The sequence below is a fragment of the Bufo gargarizans genome, chromosome 8, assembly GCF_014858855.1.
Source record: "Bufo gargarizans isolate SCDJY-AF-19 chromosome 8, ASM1485885v1, whole genome shotgun sequence".
Lineage (NCBI taxonomy): Eukaryota > Metazoa > Chordata > Amphibia > Anura > Bufonidae > Bufo > Bufo gargarizans.
Window position 1 is genome coordinate 128,766,177 of NC_058087.1, and position 16,228 is coordinate 128,782,404.

The window sequence follows — 16,228 nt, forward strand, 5'->3', positions numbered from 1 at the left end:
CCACAGTGAGAGTTAATAAGGCCAGTTTAGGATTCTTATTAGTCTGGACACGAGCATATGTTTAGGTTAGAGGGGTTAAATCTGATGACAGAATCGCTTTAATTAACATTCACCATATGTGTCTACTTTATGTTTGCATCATTTTGGTAATGAAATTAAAATTTTTGGGCACCATGTTGCATTTGAAGAGACCCTGAGGTATCATCACAGTGAAAACCCCCAAAAAGTGAACACATTTTGTAAACTACACTACCCAAGGAATTCTTAAGGGGTGTAGCGAGCACCCAACAGGTGTTTCATAGAATTTGGCTGTGACCAATATATATATATATATATATATATATATATATATATATATATATATATATATATATATATACATACATACTTTTTTTTTTTTTTTTTTTTTTTTTTACACAAGAAAATGGTGCTTTAGGCCCAAACTTTCTTTTTCAAAAAAAGATAACAGGAGAATATCCTCCTACAATTTGCCACCTATTTTCTCCTGAATATAGTTACACCACAATTGTGGTCGTAAACCAGGCATCCTGAAACTGTGGCCCTCCAGCTGTTGTAAAACTACAACGCCAACAATGCCCTGCTGTAGGCTGATACTTGTAGGCTGTTCGGGCATGCTGGGAGTTGTAGTTTTGCAACAGCTGGAGGGACGCAGTTTGAGGATGCCTGTCGTAAACTGTTATTTGGAGATACGCCAAGGCTCAGAAGGGAAGGAGAGGCATCTGGATTTTCTATCATGAGTTTCTGTCATGGAATTTAAGAGTGAGGAATATGGATTAATATTTACTGTCAGCCATGTCCTCACACCCCCATTTGCTGACAACAGAGGTAGTATACTCCATAGGAGGGCGCTGCTTCAATGCCCCAGCCCTGATTGTCATTCGATTCACCTCTTGGCATGTTTATCAGTGTACATGCAAAATAAGTTTCCAGCCTCCAGCCATCTGAGTGTCAGCTGGCAAGGAAGAAAGCCCCAGGGGTCCAGACTTCAAGGAGGCCCCAGGTGGAGAATGTCACAGCTCCATCCACCAGTTTGGACGCAAGCTAAATCCTGCAAGAAAACCCCCCAGCAGGAGGCATCAGCCCTTCCCAAGATCAAGGATACCTTCCAGACATGTTGGCACCTACATTTCATAAGGGATTATGAATCGTCCAGCCATCGCAAACCGGAGACATTTGTGTCCCGGTGGCCACGATGTATGTGCCCATGGGCTTTATTAGATGGGGGCATGTTAGGGAAAGAAGATATCCACATCTCCCTACAGAAACCACATAACTGTACCAGATTTGGACTCTACTTGTAGCCGGAACCCAGGCAGGTCCGTTGATCCCAGAACCATCTCCCTGTGACCCTTTGGTCTGGAGCTATGAACCCTAAGGCCTCCTTCAGACAGGTGTTGCGGGAAAAGGTGCGGGTACATTGCGGGAACATGCGCAATTTTTCCGCGCGAGTGCAAAACATTGTAATGCGTTTTGCATATATACAGTACAGACCAAAAGTTTGGACACACCTTCTCATTCAAAGAGTTTTCTTTATTTTCATGACTATGAAAATTGTAGATTCACACCGAAGGCATCAAAACTATGAATTAACACACGTGGAATTTTATACATAACAATAAAGTGTGAAACAACTGAAAACAGGTCATATTCTAGGTTCTTCAAAGTAGCCACCTTTTGCTTTGATTACTGCTTTGCACACTCTTGATGAGCTTCAAGAGGTAGTCACCTGAAATGGTCTTCCAACAGTCTTGAAGGAGTTCCCAGAGATGCTTAGCACTTGTTAGCCCTTTTGCCTTCACTCTGCGGTCCAGCTCACCCCAAACCATCTAGTGCAGCACCCCATCACTCTCCTTCATGGTCAAATAGCCCTTACACAGCATGGAGGTGTGTTTGGGGTCATTGTCCTGTTGAAAAATAAATGATGGTCCAACTAAACGAAAACCGGATGGAATAGCATGCCGCTGCAAGGTGCTGTGGTAGCCATGCTGGTTCAGTATGCCTTCAATTTTGAATAAATCCCCAACAGTGTCACCAGCAAAGCAGCCCCACACCATCACACCTCCTCCTCCATGCTTCACGGTGGGAACCAGGCATGTAGAGTCCATCCGTTCACCAAAGACACGGTGGTTGGAACCAAAGATCTCAAATTTTGACTCATCAGACCAAAGCACAGATTTCCACTGGTCTAATGTCCATTCCTTGTGTTCTTTAGCCCAAACAAGTCTCTTCTGCTTGTTGCCTGTCCTTAGCATTGGTTTCCTAGAAGATATTCTACTATAAAGACCTGATTCACACAGTCTCCTCTTAACAGTTGTTCTAGAGATGTGTCTGCTGCTAGAATTCTGTGTGGCATTGACCTGGTCTCTAATCTGAGCTGCTGTTAACCTGCGATTTCTGAGGCTCGTGACTCTGATGAACTTATCCTCTGCAGCAGAGGTAACTCTTGGTCTTCCTTTCCTGGGGCGGTCCGTATGTGAGCCAGTTTCTTTGTAGTGCTTGATGGTTTTTGTGACTGCACTTGGGGACACTTTCAAAGTTTTCCCAATTTTTCAGACTGACTGACCTTCATTTCTTAAAGTAATGATGGCCACTCGTTTTTCTTTACTTAGCTGCTTTTTTCTTGCCATAATACAAATTCTAACAGTCTATTCAGTAGGACTATCAGCTGTGTATCCACTTGACGGTGCCAACCCCATTTATAAGGCAAGAAATCCCACTTATTAAACCTGACAGGGCACACCTGTGAAGTGAAAACAATTTCAGGTGACTACCTCTTGAAGCTCATCAAGAGAATGCCAAGAATGTGCAAAGCAGTAATCAAAGCAAAAGGTGGCTACTTTGAAGAACCTAGAATATGACATATTTTCAGTTGTTTCACACTTTTTTGTTATGTATATAATTCCACATGTGTTAATTCATAGTTTTGATGCCTTCGGTGTGAATCTACAATTTTCATAGTCATGAAAATAAAGAAAACTCTTTGAATGAGAAGGTGTCTCCAAACTTTTGGTCTGCAATATATAAATATATATATATATATATATATATATATATATATATATATATATATATATATATATATACATATACATATACACACACACATATATATACACACACACACACACACACACGGTATCACCGCAGATGAACACCGAAAAAAATAAAATAAAAACTATGCTAAATAAAAAAAAATTGTCACCTTACATCACAAAAAGTACAACAGTAACCGATCAAAAAGGCGTATGCCAACCAAAATAGTACCAGTCACCTCATCCCGCAAAAAATAAGCCCCTAAGACAATCACACAAGAAAAAAATAAAATAAAATATATGGCTCAGAATATGGAGACCCTAAAACTTCATTTTGTTTTGTTTAAAATAAGCTGTTATGGTGGTGTAAAACTTACATAAATAAAAAAAATTAAAAAAAAGTACACATTATTTAGGTATCGCCGCATCTGTATAGACCGGATCTATAAAAATATCACATGACCTAAACCCTCAGGTGAACACCGTAATAAAAGTATTAAAAAAAAGGCCATTTTTGGTCATCTTACATCACAAAAAGTGTAATAGCAAGCAATCAAAAAGTCATATGCACTCCAAAATAGTGCAAAACAGTCTTCTCATCCCGCAAAAAAATCATACCCTGCCCAAGATAATCGCCCAAAAACTGAAAAAACTGTCTCTCAGACCATGGAGACATAAAACATGATTTTTTTTTGTTTCAAAAATGAAATTGTGGAAAACTTGCATAAAAAAAAAAAAAAATTTATATATAAAAACAGTATACATATTAGGTATCGCTGCGTCCGTGACAACCTGCTCTATAAAAATACCACATGATCTAACCTGTCAGATGAATGTTGTAATAAAAAAATAAAAATATAAAAAACGGTGCCAAAACAGCTATTTCTTGTTACCTTGCCTCACAAAAAGTGTAATATAGAGCAACCAAAATCATATGTACCTTAAACTAGTACCAACAAAACTTCCACCCTATCCCATAGTTTCTAAAATGGGGTCACTTTTTTGGAGTTTCTATGCTAGCGGTGCATCAGGGGGCTACAAATGGGACATGGTGTCAAAAAAAAAAAACAGACCAGCAAAATCTGCCTTCCAAAAACCATATGGCATTCCTTTCCTTCTGCGCCCTGCCGTGTGCCCGTGCAGCAGTTTACGACCACATATGGGGTGTTTCTGTAAACTACAGAATCAGGGCCATAAATAGAGTTTTGTTTGGCTGTTAAGGATTAACGACGTATATAAAATCAGTTTTGAATACCTTGAGGGGTGTAGTGTGTAACTGTGTATACAGATAGGGGCTACTGTCACACTAGCAGTTTTTTTTGCGGATCAGTCATGGATCTGCAAGAATGCTTCCGTTACAATAATACAACTGCATGCATCTGTCATGAATGGATCCGGTTGTATTAGGTCTTCTATAGCCACGACAGATCAGTCTTGAACACCATTGAAAGTCAATGGGGGACGACGGATCAGTTTTCTATTGTGCCAGATTGTGTCAGAAAACTGTTTGGCTCCTCCTCGTCAGGCAGCATTTTGGTGTCCGCCTGCAGAGCAGAATGGTGACTGAACGGAGGCAAACTGATGCATTCTGAGCGGATCCTTTTCCATTCAGAATGCATTAGGGCAAAACTGATCAGTTTTGGACCGCTTGTGAGAGCCCTGAATGGATCTCAAACGTAAAGCCAAAACGCTAGTGTGAAAGTAGCCATAGCTGTCAGTCACCGATAGCTGTACACAGAGGTGTAATCAGTGATTAACAGCATTTACTGTGTAACTGTGTATACAGAGATAGCTGTGAGTGACTCATAACAACTCTCCCATGAACAATGAATCTGAATTTTATCCTTACAGTGGTTCTCTCACCAGGATCAACCCTATTAAAACGGCGAGACACACTGTCTGGTAGAGCTCATCATACTGATTAAAACTATACCTTTCTTTCATCTGTAAGATAAACAGCTGCAGAGAAATCAGCATTTTTATTCACATGCAAATAAGAATTTAGAGCACTAGGAGGCGGGCTGAATCATCTGAGCACTGCTCTGTAAAACCCCTGTGCTCTGCACACTTTCTTGATTGACAGGGATAGACATAAGACTGCGGGCAGAGTTGTGTGCTAGCATGAAAATATCACATACACTACAGGGAGTGCAGAATTATTAGGCAAATGAGTATTTTGACCACATCATCCTCTTTATGCATGTTGTCTTACTCCAAGCTGTATAGGCTCGAAAGCCTACTACCAATTAAGCATATTAGGTGATGTGCATCTCTGTAATGAAAAGGGGTGTGGTCTAATGACATCAACACCCTATAACAGGTGTGCATAATTATTAGGCAACTTCCTTTCCTTTGGCAAAATGGGTCAAAAGAAGGACTTGACAGGCTCAGAAAAGGCAAAAATAGTGAGATATCTTGCAGAGGGATGCAGCACTCTTAAAATTGCAAAGCTTCTGAAGCGTGATCATCGAACAATCAAGCTTTTCAATCAAAATAGTCAACAGGGTCGCAAGAAAAATATGATTTTCATGCAGGACAATGCTCCATCACGTGCATCCAAGTACTCCACAGCGTGGCTGGCAAGAAAGGGTATAAAAGAAGAAAATCAAATGACATGGCCTCCTTGTTCACCTGATCTGAACCCCATTGAGAACCTGTGGTCCATCATCAAATGTGAGATTTACAAGGAGGGAAAACAGTACACCTCTCTGAACAGTGTCTGGGAGGCTGTGGTTGCTGCTGCACGCAATGTTGATGGTGAACAGATTCAAAACACTGACAGAATCCATGGATGGCAGGCTTTTGAGTGTCCTTGCAAAGAAAGGTGGCTATATTGGTCACTGATTTGTTTTTGAATGTCAGAAATGTATATTTGTGAATGTTGAGATGTTATATTGATTTCACTGGTAAAAATAAATAATTGAAATGGGTATATATTTGTTTTTTGTTAAGTTGCCTAATAATTATGCACAGTAATAGTCACCTGCACACACAGATATCCCCCTAAAATAGCTAAAACTAAAAACAAACTAAAAACTACTTCCAAAAATATTCAGCTTTGATATTAATGAGTTTTTTGGGTTCATTGAGAACATGGTTGTTGTTCAATAATAAAATTAATCCTCAAAAATACAACTTGCCTAATAATTCTGCACTCCCTGTATAGCTTCACCACACTGATCTGCTCAGAAGGTTACTATTCATAATACTGTATTCACATACAAAGATACCAGCATTATGTGTTACTTAGCTTATAAGCATAGAAAAGAGACTTCATGTGGTAATGTTATAGCTTGGTGGTTAAGTGATTGATTTTGCATGTAGAGATCCCAGATTTGAATCTCAGGAGAGACATTTTTTTATTTAATTTTTTTTTAGATATTGTTTTTCTTCCACATTTATCCCATAAGAAAAGTCTACATGCTTCTTATATTAGGGTTTTTTTTTTGTTTTTTTTAAAGCCAATAAATATAACTGCCTTTTTTATAATCATATATTAACTCTGAGAATAAACCAATAATAGGTTTTAGCAAAAATTTATTACTACTGTATTTTCCTGCATATAAGACTACTTTTGAGAAGATTTTCATGTATTAAAAAGTCAGGGGTCGTCTTATATGCCGGTATACGGCGTGCTGAAACTTACTTCCTAGCCGGACTGGATGCTAGCTGAGCCACCGTGCGCTGAATCCCGGCCAGCCGCTCCTGAAGCAGCCCCCTCTCCCTGCTCTCAGTGGTTTTCTCATGCTGGCAGTATCACATTGCGTACTACCGCTCAGATCGTCTTGAAGACAGGAAGGGCTGGGCAGGGAGAGCTGACCCACCCAATCCAAGCAGGTTTTGTATGCAGTGTGCACAGAAAATACCGGTACATCGCTTGCCGCAATTATCTGGTTGTTGTATACTGGGTTGGATTGGCGATTCTGAGGGAAGGCAGGGGGAAGCAGGAGCATCTGCACTTCAGCCAATTCTAATGTTGGAATGGCGGATCTCTAAGTTTGGTGTGCATCTCATCTGTGGTGAAAAAACTAAGTCTATCTGGGGAGCAGATACATGTGGTGGTGAATACAGCACAGCACCAGTATCTGTACATACAGTACAGCACAGCACCAGTATCTGTACATACAGTACAGCACCAGTATCTGTACATACAGTACAGCACAGCACCAGTATCTGTACATACAGTACAGCACAGCACCAGTATCTGTACCGGTTCATACAGTACAGCACCAGTATCTGTACCGGTTCATACAGTACAGTATACAAATGGCTAACAGTCAAGACCCCATCACGGCTCTACCAGCAAGAAGAAAGAAATATAAAGGCAGTTTTAAACTTAAAGTTGTAAACTTTGCCATGGAACATAATAACTGCGCTGCTGCAAGACAATATGGAGTAACAGAAAAGATGGTTCGGGACTGGAAAGAAAATGAAAAAGCATTAAAGAGTATGCCAAGGGGTAAGTGTGCATTAAGAAGAGGAACAGGTAAGGTCAGCTTGGTACAGTGTTCACAGACTCCTGTCCACATGGGCACAGAGAGGCAACCTTTTCATTGACCCAGTGAAACAGCGCTTCCTCAGCACGGATATAGTGCCACCAGTTTCTAGCTTGATATAAGCCCAGTCCGCTAACGGGATTATATAGGGTAAGAGACCAGCCCACGGTAGCATCTAACTAGGCCGAAACACGGACGTGGGGATTCGTGATCGAGATACAAGACAGCACAAGATTAAATTATATATTTAATTGCCCTAAGGGCACACTAGACGTAATACAATATACACAGAAAATATATACAGTGGTCTGAGTGGTGAATACAGATGGCATGGCACAAACAAGGTTAAGCAGAACAAAAAGGTCAGTTTACCAGGTATACGAGTCTTTTGGGTTGTGATGAGTTCTTAGCTGTAGTCACATGGGAAGCAGTGATGTCAGGCAGTTGCAGGTCCCTCTAAACACATGGCATGATGTGACCGCCCTTCAGAGAAAAAGACATGCCCGCTGGCAGGCACAAGCCTTTTAACATATAGACGGCCCCTCCCCTCCTGGCCTCTGGGAGGGGTCCACTCCCCCTCTGCTGGGGCTGGCAGCAAATTAGCCACAAAACAGATTAGGGCTCATGGCTCCAGACCATAATTTCGCAGGGAGGTGGTTCTGGGACCAATGGGTCCACCTGGGTTCCGGGTACCAGTAGAGTCCAAGCATGGTACTGTTATTTGGTTTCTGTGGGGAGATATACATATCTCCTCTCCCTGGCATCCCACCACCAAACTATGACCATCGTTCATCATGGCCACAGGGACACAACTATGTATCTGGTTTATGTCTGATGGACAGGCGATTCATAATTCCTTATGAATCGCCGGTTCCATGATGTCTGATAATGTTCATTGTACTGGGGAATGGCCTAGACCCCTACAGAGAGGTTTTTCCTGTTCTATTAGCTGGGTTCCTGGAGGTGAGAAATTGTAAACAAAAGGTGGCCTGCAAAAAGCGCTCTGCCATTTGGCTGGGCTTTGAAGCAGGGCCCCCCTGTGGAGGCCACTACCTCTGCTATCTGACAGCAGATGGCTGGTGTGGGAACAAGGCTGACATTGAACAATAATCCATATTCCTCACACTTAGCATGGTCAACCCTACTAAACCTGGAACACTGCATGGTAACAGATGCTATATACATCTATGCCTGCAAGCTGAATTGCATTTTGTGGTGGCATGGTGTATCTTTTACCTAAATAAGCTCTTATTAGTCATATGGTACAATGTTTTATGTTTTGGAGGAAGGAAGGTAGGAAAGAAAGTAGGTGTCACGGTCCCTCAGGTGACTGATGTCAGGAAATCAAGGAGATTGGCTGAGCGTGGAGGAATGTAACAGCCTCCTCCATTTCTCTTGATTCAGTATTGATAGAGTTAATGACCACTTCCGTTTTCTCAGCTGTTGCTCAGTGGTCATCACTTCTGCCCTTTATAGTCTCACACCACCCTTCTGATTATGCGGTAGATAGCTTCATTTGGGTTTGGCTGAGCTGATGTGTGATCCTCTCTGGTGTTCCTGTTCTTCCATCTCTGGGCCCGAGACAGACTTCTATTTGTCCGTCTGTGGTGGAATGGGTTGTCTCTGGTCCTAAGCGTATTCCAGGGCCTTATAGGGAAATCAGGGCCTATGTATACTGCATATAAATATTCCTACCTTCAAGGTCTATTCATCTATTCATATTGATAGGTAGTCAGGGCCCTGATTAGGGCTGTCTAGGAGGTGACCTGTTTCTTCCCTAGTTTCCAGGCCCAGTTACTGTTCCCCTTCCCTCCTGTGTTCAGTGTGGAGTTTTCCCCCCTACACCGATAGTGACAGTAGGTGGTAAGAAAGGAAGGAAAAGCATACTTACGGCTCATTCAGACGAACATAAAGGCTGTATTGCTAACCACAAACTGTGTGCATGAGCCCTTACTCAGAACTTACAGTGCATAGCACACGTCATAGTCAATTTATTTAAAAGATCTTTTAACTGCTAGATACAAGATTACATACATAGCTTAGAAAAGCAGTCATTTATGTATTAAAATAGACTCCTTCACACTGATCTGCTTGAAAAGGGCATTAAATCAAAGCTGCTGTTTTCACTTCTATTAGAAGCTCTGGCGGACCATTATATATGCTGGTTATTCATTATATATAGCGGTAGGCTGTATTGCTGGACGTCAATGGGCCTTCAATGTAAATATGGAAGATAGTATGTGTATATATCATTTATTGGTAAGAGGGTGTGCCAATGAGTTCTTCGCAAGCTCTGCTCTATATATTGCATGGCCACAGAGAAAAGGAGACGGCACGTTACAGTACGGTTAGCTGAAATGCTCATATGCTGTACATCTGCGATGGAGGCTCCTTCTGTCATATTTGATGAGAAATAGTACTGCATGCAGCCTATAAGTTTTTCCGTCAAAATAACAGACCTTTCAGCAGAACCGGACGCAGTCAGGATTTGTGTGGTATGGTCTAGAACAGAACCAGGATAACGACTAGGACTGCTTTGGTCTCTCCTTCGCTCTATTATATATAAGCAACCATTATATAAACTATTTTACCTGCAGACATGTGATATTAAATCTAATTGCAGAACCTATTACCTGGAGTTAGAGGCGATCATACATCTCACCTTCCCATAATCCTATTGTGAGAATGTTCTCCATACAAAAGCAGGAGGTATAGGTAATAAGTGTGGGACAATACAGAATTATAGGCAGTGGTCAGCCCTGCCTCCGGATACTGTTCTACAGATTGCAGTCATCTCAACAGAAGATGTGTGGGTAAACCAATTCATGACTGTATAGACATCTGTGCCAGAACATCAGGTTACGCAGACATCACATGCACCCATTGGTTTACACGTTTCTCTTCACATAAGTATTTTTTTTACTGACTGTAGTTCAGAAAAAAAAATCATGACGGCATTCACTGCTTTGGTCTGTGATGCAAACCAAAACATGCACACTGAAGTCTATGGGTCTAAAAAGAAAACACAGACAACATGGATGGCGTCCGTGTTTGGTCTTTTTTTCCACCGATAGGCGCTTTGGAAATTTTCAACTGTGTCCGTGTAGTATGGATGACACACAGCGGACAAAATACAGACACAGGCCAAACACCGATTTTTCACGGACAAACTGCAGACAGAAATGTGAACAAAGCATTAAGCCTCATGCACACAAGCGCATTTTATTTCCGTGTCCGTACAATTTTTTTGGGGGGGCGGACCATATGCGGAACCATTCATTTCAATGGGTCTGCAAAAAAATAAAGTTACTCCGTATGCATTTCACTTCCGTATAGCCGGAAAAAAATAAAATGGAACATCTCCTATTATTGTTCACATTACGGATAAGCATAGTACTGTCCTATTAGGGGCCAGCCGTTCCGTTTCAGCCATTGATGCTACAGAGAGTGATTGCCCTCCCCCACTTCATAGTTTACCATTAGCGATCTGCTTTCTCCCTTCACTGTTACAGTTTATGTAACCTTACTGTGTTTTCTTATCTACAGCCGGTGAGCTCACCTCCTTGGATGCCTACACTACTTTCCACTTCATCTGCCATGTACCACCTTCCTACCCCTCCCTGCTGCTATTTCTAATACTGAAAGAAGGAAGCAGAAGAGCAGAGAGCCGTCAGATAGCGGTGCAGCGCAGATTTATACCAGATTCTGCAGGACAATCAGCGAGGTGAATGAATTACGTACACTCAGCAGAAGAAAAAAGGGAAACTTTCAATACCGAATAGTTAAAAAGCCATTTTGCATTTAGAAGGAAAAAAAATAATTATATAGATTTAGCACAAATTGCTACTCTGCTACTATTAGTACTATTTGGCTATTTTGTTTTAAGGTTTTCATACTTATGCAATGAATTCTCTTTGTTAGGATACTCATCATCTAGGTTTGACCACCCCTACTGGTACTGTATCAAAGTATAAATGAGGAAGGTTATTAACCCCTTCCTGTTCTGGAATTCACTGCATGCAGTGTAAGTCACATACCATAAACCCAGCATTACTACATTCTTCCATGCTTTTAAGTTTGTGGGAAAGAGAGCAAGGGTCTATTTCAGTTTCAGATTCTCAAGGGCTTTATAAAAAACTAAAGCCAGATGTTCAAACTCCAAGGGAAAATAAAACATGAAGGCGATGACACATGATCTGGCAACAGAAGTGAAAATGGGAGGTGGGAGGCACATACACAAAACCTTCAATGAAGTCATGGGGCAGTTGATGAAAAGTAGACTATAGACAAGAAAACTTCTTGAAATTCATTTTGTGTCCAATTTGGAAAGTTTTTCAAAAAGTTTGATTTGTACCTGAATGGATTTGTCAGGAATCGAAGTTACTTCAATTGCCCTAAAAATTGATTTTTAATTCCAACTAGGCTTCTAGGACTTTTTTTGTGCAAATTTCCAATCTCTCTCCTCCCTTCCCCTTTTGAGCTCTTGAACTCGGCAATAGCAAACAATGTCAGAGTGACACCGTCATACATAGCTGTGGATAAACGCGTGTCTGATGGTGTTAACAAACCGCCCGTTTAAAAGACACACTACACATTCGCATGGGTCATGCTTTTTCATATAAGTATAAGTCCCAAAATTGTCCCTTATTGGCAAAGATGGTGTTTAAACATACAGTTATGGGAGGACGGGGGGGGGGGGGGGCTGTCTTGTTGGGACCAGTAGCCTAAAAATGATTCCTCAATACACACACTGTTAGAAGAGTGGCTTGTTCTGCACAAGCATCCAAAAATTATGCCTTAACTGGGTCACAATGCCTGCCCGTATTTATACACATGCAAGTGTTAACTGTCAGAAGAAAGACTGGCTTGTTCTGAACAAGCCTGGGATTTTTTTCCCTTTTAATTGAGTGTAATAGCAGTAGTGTGGATGTGGAAAGAGGAATAGTGGCATGTGACTGCAATAGTAGCGGCAGCAGTAGAAGCACAGAATGGAACAAAGTAGTAGTAGCAGTAATACCTATGTAGCAGTAATGGAAGTGGCAGTATGGGGATAAGCAGCAGAGAACAGCAGCTGCATTGGCGGTAGCAGTAGCAGCCATAATGGTACAGAACATTATGGTAGACCGGCAGTGATATGATGGGGCACCAACAGCAGATCTATTCATTGGTCAAAATTCTCACAAATCCATGCCTCATTCATTCTGGCAAAAGTTATGTTCGGTAAACTGGTAGAAGACAATTTTGTTTGTGTGTCACAATTCCACCTCCTGTGCTAAAACCCTTTCTGAGAGGACATTAGAGACACTGGAGATGACAGAGAAAGAGAAAACTGGGCCTGTTCCACACACTGTTTTACTTGCATCCCCAAAAGTCCATGAGGTCAGAGAATAGGGTATATGCCAGAGCAGGTACTACTACTACTACTACTACTACTACTACTACTACTACTACTACTACTACTACTACTACTACTACTACTACTACTACTACTACTACTACTACTACTACTACTACTACTACTCACATTCTGACTTGTGGATGAGAAGGCCTGGGGCTTTAGTTTTCCAGACTAAATGTGTCATTATCTCCATATACTGTTTTTACATTATTTGCATCCTTGCTCAAAGAATAATATTCACTGTGCAAACTCTTATCCATACTGCCATTTATTAAAGGAATTTACCTGGCCTCGCTGACCAATTTTTGGGCTATGATGAGACCAGACATTTACACAATCTCTAGCCATAAATTCTGAGAAATTATTTGAAGGTATGGCTTACAATATACAGGCGATCAGCCTGACACAGACAAAAGTTTATATTTGTGTCGGCTGGTTACTGATCAGTTATGTGTCAACCTGTTTGCTGCAAAGTTAAAGGGGTTGTCAGAGTTATATAAAAACTCAAGCAACCCGCTCCATTCACTTCTATGGGGCTTATGGAATTAGCCGAGCCAGCACTTGGCTCCTTTCATTAGTCCCATGGAAATGAATGGAGGATGGCTGCAGATGCCCACTGTGCCCTCCAGCATTTTGCAGACTCTGTTCCAAGTATCATCAGAGGTGGGATATGCCCCCAATATCCAAGATGGGAATAACCCTTTAACACTTACATTTAATGATCCACTCCACTTTGGTTTCAAAAACTACAATTTTGGCAGCACCTTTACAGTACATTAAAATCAGTTAATCAGGCAGAGCAAAGCTCTATAGCACCTTTCAGAATGTACACAAGGCAAGGGAAAAAAGAAAGCCAATAAATATCTGATGAATTATGAAGCAGACAATTCCTCTCACATCACACGGAAAATGTGTCAGTTTTCACAACATATGTTCTCAACTGCTTTTCAGACCAACCCTTGCCTCGAGGAGATTCAAGGTTGTCTTGTTACCATCACAGAACTATAATCTACCCTTGATAATATAGAAAGCAATAATGATTTGTGTATAACAGTAGTACATTTGATGTTTTGAAATTGTATAAGGTTGTGGCATCTTATCTGTAACTACGGAAAAACTCCTCAAAGAAATCCATCAGTGTAAAACAGTGAATAAAATATTCGGTAGGGAGGATGATGCTGCGACAACTGCTCTGTCTGAGCCCGAGTGTCGGCAGACGTTTGCGAGACCTTCCACTTGGCTTGAGGAGCTCCTCTACTCAGTAGGCAGGCAAAGAGAAACAAGCATTTTCAGAGCATAAATAGAGGTGTAAAACGACCTCCCAAAACATGTTAGACTCTATACTAGGGTTGCTACTGCGCAGCCTAGTATCAGAACATGGGCGCGCTGCTCTCAGTACGCTCCATTTTCTCCTCAGCAGCACAGGGGAGAAGGAGTCTGTCCCTCCCACTGTGCCGGAACTGTGGCCACTACACCACCAATGAAGATAACTAACGTTTCATACAAATACAGGAGGTGGGTGCCGGCTGCGGAATCATACCCAGCACCTGACCTCTATTACAGGGAGCTGCGATCAGTGGCAGTTGGCACCTGAAAGCTTAACCGCCACGGATCGCAGCGCCTTGTTATAGAGGTCGGGTGCCGGCTAGGTGACTCCACCGCCAGCACCCGCCTCTTTAGGCTACTTTCACACTGGCGTTTGGTGCGGATCCATCTTGTATCTCCACAGACGGATCCGCACCGATAATGCAAACGCTTGTATCTGTTCATAACGGATCCGTTTGCATAAAAAAAAGTCTAAGTCAAAACGGATCCGTCTTTACTTCCGTTGAAAGTCAATGGGGGACGGATCAATTTTCAATTGCACCATATTGTGTCAGTGAAAAACTGATCCGTCCCCATTGACTTACATTGTAAGTCAGGACGGATCCGTTTGGCTCCACATCGTCAGGCGGACACAAAAACACTGCAAGCTGCGTTTTAGTGACCGCCTAAAAAACACAACGCAGATCAAACGCAGCCAAATTGATGCATTCTAAACGGATCCTTATCCTTAATCCGTGTGGGCCGCTTGTGAGAGCCCTGAAATGGATCTCACAAGCAGACCCAGAAACGGGAGTGTGAAAGCAGACTTACTTGTATTAAATGTTCATTATCTTCATCCGAAGTCAATTCGCATAAAACTTTGCTCCAATACTGCGTGGAACAGGAGCTCCGTACAGTATTAGAATGTATCGGCTCAGATGAGACAAAGTTATTGCTTTGCGAAGTCTCGGTAGACTTCGGGTAATAACTTCATAAATTAATTTGTACTGTAAAAAAAAAACTTTTTTTTACAGTACAAATTAATTTATGAAGTTATTACCCGAAGTCTACCGAGACTTCGCAAAGCAATAACTTTGTCTCATCCGAGCCGATACATTCTAATACTGTACGGAGCTCCTGTTCCACGCGAATTGACTTTGGATGTTTTATCTGAAGTCTATTCGCTCCTCCTTAGTCCCCAATTCCCCACCCTCCATTGGTGGTGCAGTGGCAGTTCCAATTGGAGCACCAGCAGTGTAATCCTGGGGCTCCAATCAGTTATCATGGCAGCCAGGACACTACTGAAGCTCTGGCTGCCATGGTAAGCTCCCTGCTGCTGTGTGGTTCTAGCCCCTAAAGGCCTCTTTCACACTTGCGTTGTCCGGATCCGGCGTGTACTCCACTTGCCGGAATTACACGCCGGATCCGGAAAAAACGCAAGTGTACTGAAAGCATTTGAAGACGGATCCGTCTTCAAAATGCTTTCAGTGTTACTATGGCAGCCAGGACGCTATTAAAGTCCTGGTTGCCATAGTAGTAGTGGGGAGCGGTATACTTACAGTCTGTGCGGCTCCCGGGGCGCTCCAGAATGACGTCAAAGCGCCCCATGCGCATGGATCATGTGATCCATGCGATCACGTCATCCATGCGCTTGGGGCGCCCTGACGTTACTCTGGAGCGCCCCGAGAGCCGCACGGATGGTAAGTATGCTGCTCCCCCGCTCCCCACTACACTTTACCATGGCTGCCAGGACTTTAGCGTCCCGGCAGCCATGGTAACCATTGAGAAAAAGCTATACGTTGTATCCGGCAATGCGCCGAAACGACGTTTAGGTTAAGGCCGGATCCGGATCAATGCCTTTCAATGGGCATTCATTCCGGATCCGGTCTTGCGGCAAGTGTTCCAGATTTTTGGCCGGAGCAAAAAGCGCAGCATACTGCGCTATTTGCTGCGGCCAAAAAACGTTCCGTTCCGGA

At 42.2% G+C, this 16,228-nt stretch overlaps 1 protein-coding gene across 4 annotated transcripts in view; it reads right to left on the reverse strand.

The window, feature by feature from the left end:
- The window catches only part of MYO1B (myosin IB), a 222,487-nt gene that overhangs the window by 151,559 nt on the left and 54,700 nt on the right, over positions 1–16,228 (reverse strand). The window lies entirely within an intron of this gene.